Here is a 5,720-nt window from a genome sequence, read left to right as displayed (position 1 = left end):
ACTCATCGGCCGGGGTAAGTGCGGAGCCTGAGTCCCAGAACCGCCTCCCCGGCTGGGGGAGGCCTTCGGCGGTGCGCCCCCCGCCTTCCGTGTCCCAGCACGCGCGCCAAACTTTGGAGGAAGAAGAAGGCGAAGCGGAGGGTGGGAGCCGGAGTTCTCCGCGCCGGGAAACCCCATGCAGACACCCACGGGCTGCTGCGCCCAGATTCACGCCCGCCGGGCACACAGCTCCCCGCTGCCCAGCCCACTCAGCGTGTGCAGATCTGAGCACATCCCACACCCGCCGGGCACATGCTGCAGCCTCAAGTGAACGTTCCTGGGAGCACGAGGGTTTTGACCTTTCAGCCAGGCACCCTGTGTAAGCCCACGGTCTTTGCCACCCCCTCAACCTCCTCCAGTGAGAGGGAGCCCCCAAAGCGCAACTAGCAGAGCAGGGGCTGCCAGTTTTTTTTTGGAAAGGCTGCAGAGGCCAAGGAGAGAGGAGGAGGAAAGCAGACATTGCAGTGGGTTCTCGAGGCTCCACGGACCTGGTGTGGAAACTCTGTGCCTGGTGATGTGTCTGGGTGTGTGCTGTCCTTCCGGAGGCGAGGCCGCGAGACAGGAGGGAGTGATTCATAAACTCTGCTCGTGAGTGCTGGGGTCTGGGCAAAGGGAAAAGGCTGGCCGGCCGGTGCTGCTCTGGACAGCTGGCTGCTGGCCGTGACAGGGTCTCCCAGGGAATCGGAGACCCTTCCCCCCTGCGGATGTGTTTCCGCAGAGGACTTCCAGGGGAGCTGGTGAGGCGATTGCAGCCCTGGGTATGGGTATGTATGTGTGAGGGGAGGCAAGGTCCCAGGACAGCCAGGAAGACTGGCTTATTTTTCTTGCACCTGAAGTTGCGATTGATTTCCGCTGTGTGGTGTCCTAGGTCCCAAAGGTGTTCAGGGATTTTCCTGGACCTAGCCTCTGCCCATCAATAGGTTGCTTGATGAATAATGACAGCGGTGATTAGTATTTATTATGAACCAAGTCCAGTGGGCCTCAGCTGGGCTAGGCATGATCTTCCTGCAGCGGGAACCCTGGGTGGATCCAGGGAGGCCAGCCTGACCTGTTTGGGGAAGCAGCCCAAGCAGCTTGTTCCACACTGCCCTGTGGGCTGGCCTTGGGCACTTGAGTTTCAGGGTTGGCCTGTGACCCCCTAAGAGAGCAGCAGGAAAATTTCCATTTCTGCATCTGGCTGGGCTGGGCCTGGGCATGGCATGGGGTTTGGTAGATGGTGTGCTATTTGGGAGTTTCAGGGGGGGGGGTCTCAGTTGGAGAATCACTAAATCTACAGCAGAGATCTAGTTAGCAATCGCCCCTTTAGCATCTACTGGCCGACTGGGAAAGAGATGGGCCAGCCTAGTGGGCCTGTGTATGGGGGAGAGGCACCATGGGATTGGGGAAATCCACTCCCCCCCTAGCTCCTGCTGGCCTGGCTGGAGATGGGTCTCATGGATTCTCTAGGAGCTGTGTTTTCCAGTAGGGGGCTTGGCTCTGTGGTGGCAGCAGGTGGAGGGACAGTCACAGTCCCTGTGCTGTGTATTAGTGTGGGTTCTTCTGTGCCAGCTGGCATGAATTGCCCGGAGGAGCAGAAACATCCCCTGTTACTGGAACTGGGCTTACCAGTAGTCTTGGGATCGAGAGTGTGCAAGGATGTGGGGGCATGTAATTGAAGAGTTGCGCCAGTCTCCACTCCAGCCGCCTCGTGAAGAACTCTGACTGGGTTCTGTGTGCATTGCAAGCCTCCGAATGCTGAAGTTAGCATAGCATCTGAGCAGACCAGGGACTGTGGGCTCAGATGGAAGAGGGGGTAGCCTGGCTTGGCCACCCACACTTTCAGGTAGAATGCTACAACCAGTCCTTTCCCCAGGTCACTTTTCCACCTTCTTTATGCCTTCTGCCAATCAGGAACTCGACACACGAAATCTCATAAAGCTGTCCTGAGGAGGTTAGCATTGCATCTCCATTTTACAGAGTAGAAAGCTGAGGCTCAGAAAAGTTATGTAACCTTCTCAGGGTCACAAAGCTGGTGACAGATAAAGCTAGGATGTGAACCTGGATAGTCTGGCTTCAGAACCCCTTCTATCTGCACTGTGCCAGGCTGTCGGTCAGGTCCCTACTGGTTCTCCATGGCAGCAAGGAAGCCCTAATGCCGCTTACCAACACGGCCCTGGCACTGTGATTGCATTGATTTTTCACATACACTCTGCCCAGCCCGGGTCATACCATAGGCCGTGAGAATCAAAGGCTTCCGGAGTCTTCTAGGTAGATCCGGAATCGGGGAGGAATGGGGGTTGGGTATGAGTGCAGAGAGATATTGTAATATTGCTGGAGATGAGTTGCTGCTTGTTTGAGAAGGGGGCACAAAGCTACCACTTGTGATGAGACCTTGGCTAGGGAGGAGATTGCCAGGTAAACCGAAATAGCCTCAACTGGATTACTATAGTCTTCTTCCCTTTAGGCCCTTCCTAGGGTAATTTATTACTTGGAGAAATCAACCCTGCCACTCTGAAATCAGCCCTGAAATCACCTGCCACCCTCCCTTGTCACTTACCTGGCGAATATAAGGGACCATGTCCCCACCATCCTGCCCATCCCCACCACATACCCTGGACAGCTGGACTCCTCTGCAGTCTCTGGTCCTCAGAAGAGATGGATGGGGCAGAGTCCAGGTGGCCAGGGTAGGTGATCTGCACACACTCACCCTGTTCCTAGCTACGCATTCACAGATGTGCCCCATGGAGGGACAACGGTGATCTGTTGGCCCCACTTGACAGCTGAGTAAATGAGGCGTGGAGCCTACGGTCATGGACCTAGGGAGCTGCAAGCCGTCTGCTCGGGACACCTCCACAGGCACCAAGGTCCAGGGCAGTCTGGCTTGTGTTCTAAATCTCCAGCCCCCAAGGACTGCTGGGCAGAGTTCTCTGTTCCATCCGCCCCCATCTCCGCCCTCAAAGCCTATGAGATGGGTGTCCATAGCATGGGGAAAGCTGGCATCTTTAAAAAAAGAGCAAGGAGCACTGAGTGGGGACTGCTCCGCTGGCCCCAAGGCCCACCTGGGTGAGCTCTGAGAGCCTTCACAGTGCTGGGCTGTAAAGAGACTGGAGCCCTTTCCCTGCTCCCCTGCAGAATGGACAGGCAGTTAAGGGTGAAATCTGGGAGACTGGTTATGGGAACAAGCTACCCACTGGAGGGGCTGGGGTTAGTCTTTGTACCGCTGACTCTGTCTCCCCAGTGCCTGCCATATGGGAGGTCCTTGGGAATGTTGTCTGGTTAGGGTGAAGTCAAGGGACTAGGAATAAAGGGAGGGGAGCATGAGGGACTCTCAGCTGTGAGGGAATACTCAGAGAGGTCTCCAACTTTCTGAAGTCACACAGCAGAAGAAACCAGTTTCCTTTCCGTTCTCCGGACAGAAACACTTGTCACCTTTTCCTCTCTGAGGCCTGGAGAGGTGACAGGGTGCTGCTTGTCCTGCCTGAGCATGTGGGCTCCACAGCTACAGGCCTGGGCAGTTTGTTCTGTGCTTGAAGGAGGACAAACCTCTGTCTCCATTACCCCAACCCTGGCTACTGGCTCCTGGTCCTCTCCCCAACCCCGCCACCGGCCCCCAAGGAGGGAGGGGTAGGCTATGGGAGCCCCTGGCCACCAGCAGCCTCACGTCTCACCTCCCCCATCCCTTCCCCTAGATGCCTTCTGATCCCCCTCACAAAGATGGCTGTGTGCTGAGGGACTGTGGGTTTCTCAGGGCCCTGGGAAATTTATCACCGGGGTTCAGGAGGACTCTATGAAAAGGATTTAGAGGAAAAGTGTGGAAAATAAACAAGCCCGTTCCCAGCTCAGCCTCTCCTGAATGCTGTGAGCAAACACCCACCTCCACCTCGGAGGCCAGACTGGGATGCTCTGATTCGGCCTCTGAGGCTACACCTGCCCCTCCCCTCTCAGCCCCCACCTCGGGACTTTGGGAGCCTCAAAAGGCACTGAGCACAGCCCCAGCTGGTCAGTCCTTGTGCTGCAGGGCTGCTGGTGGCAGGCACAGGGAGCATGTGGGGCAAAGGCCCCGGGTTTCTGATGCAGCCCGTTCATCTGCTGGAGACCCAGGCCTGGCTCTGCCCAGCGGGCCCGTGGAGACCTCTTGTTTGGTTGGTGAGTTTGGCTTTGACAGTGGAGAATGGTGGGCTTTTTCCCAGTGTTGTGGCATCAGAGGAAGCTTTGCATCTTAGACATGGGCAGGTGGACCAAAGTTAACTTCCCCATCCCTCTGAGATGGGGCCCACCTGTGGAGAAACCCTCTAAAACCATATGCGTAGTTCCTCTGGACTTTCCAGATGACATCTTGAGTTCCCTTGCTCTTCACTGCAGTCAGGTCAGCTCTGAGTGCGATTGTCGTGGAGGGTCATGTAATCTCAAGAAGCTCAGGCTCTTTCGTAAGCATCTCTGTCTTTAGGTAATGAATTCTCGATCATTTGACGTCAGTTTATTTAGTGACCAACTCTAAAACCCAGCACCCCGTGAGAAGCACCCCATTTCCCACCGGGAAATGGCTGAGGGCCCTGCCCATTGTGTGTGGCTGTGCCCAGCTGGGTCTGCAGACCCTGAGACTCTGGGATCTAGGGAGAAGGTGCAGCTGAAGAAGGCACTGGGTCCTGCTGCTGCCAGGCTGCCAGCGAGGGGGGGGTGGTAGGGCAAGCCCCACATCCTATAGCCGCAGGCTGGTCTGCACAACCACACTCACGACCAGTACACACCTCGCCCTGGTCAGACACAAATACACACTCACACACACACACTCACACTCAGAGAAGCACCCCCTCAAATAGTTCAGTGAAGCGCCAGATGTGTTAGACACACAGATATGACATTTATAGACCCGAGTGCATATATACACACACAGATGCACACACACAGGGACACACTCATTGGAAAGGCAAATTAGGCAGTGGTGAAGAGCACAGAATCTAAAGCCAGAATGCCTATGGTCCTGCTTGGGAACAGTGTGGCCTTGGGTGAGTCACTTAACTTCTCTGGGCCTGCGTTTCCTGGTTTGTAAGAAGGGATGATAACAGTAACCCACGGTAGCACAGGGCTGGGAGTGAGTTCACACATGTAAAGGGTTTCGAGGTGTGCTCTCACACAGGGAGAGCTACATACATGTTATTACTATAATCCACACACTGCCTGCCCCAGATACCCACGGACCTGGGTATAGCCTTCTCAGGGACGCTCATGAACTTGTCAGTGAGGCTTGCTGAGCCTCAATTCTCTGAGATGGTATGGCATTCCGTGTTCCAGACTCTAATTAGAATTTATTGGAATTATAATCTCATCCTCTCCTAGGAAGCTCATTATTTTAAAGCAATATGGGTGCCAACTCCCCTAAGAAAGGTGCGATTCTTTTAGTAGGAGGAATTTTTTTTTTGTTTTTTTTTTGAGAGATTTTCACTATAGGGCGCATGCGCTCACCAGACAGACAGAGAGAAACATAGAGACAGAAAGCAAGAAATCACACCCCAGGGGGATGGTCACGCCGCAATCCCTTCTCCTCCATTCCCCTCTCGGGATCTTGGGCACGCACGCACACGTGCCCAGCGTGAGTTTTAAGCCACCGGGTCCGGGACTCAAACCACGGTCGACTACGTGGGAGTCCAGCGACACAGCTATTACGCTAACTGCTGGTTCCCAGTAGCAGGAGTTTTTGAACT

The sequence above is a fragment of the Tupaia chinensis genome, unplaced genomic scaffold (genome assembly GCF_000334495.1).
Source record: "Tupaia chinensis unplaced genomic scaffold, TupChi_1.0 Scaffold148012_1, whole genome shotgun sequence".
In the NCBI taxonomy this organism is placed as follows: domain Eukaryota; kingdom Metazoa; phylum Chordata; class Mammalia; order Scandentia; family Tupaiidae; genus Tupaia; species Tupaia belangeri.
This window is presented reverse-complemented; position numbering follows the sequence as displayed.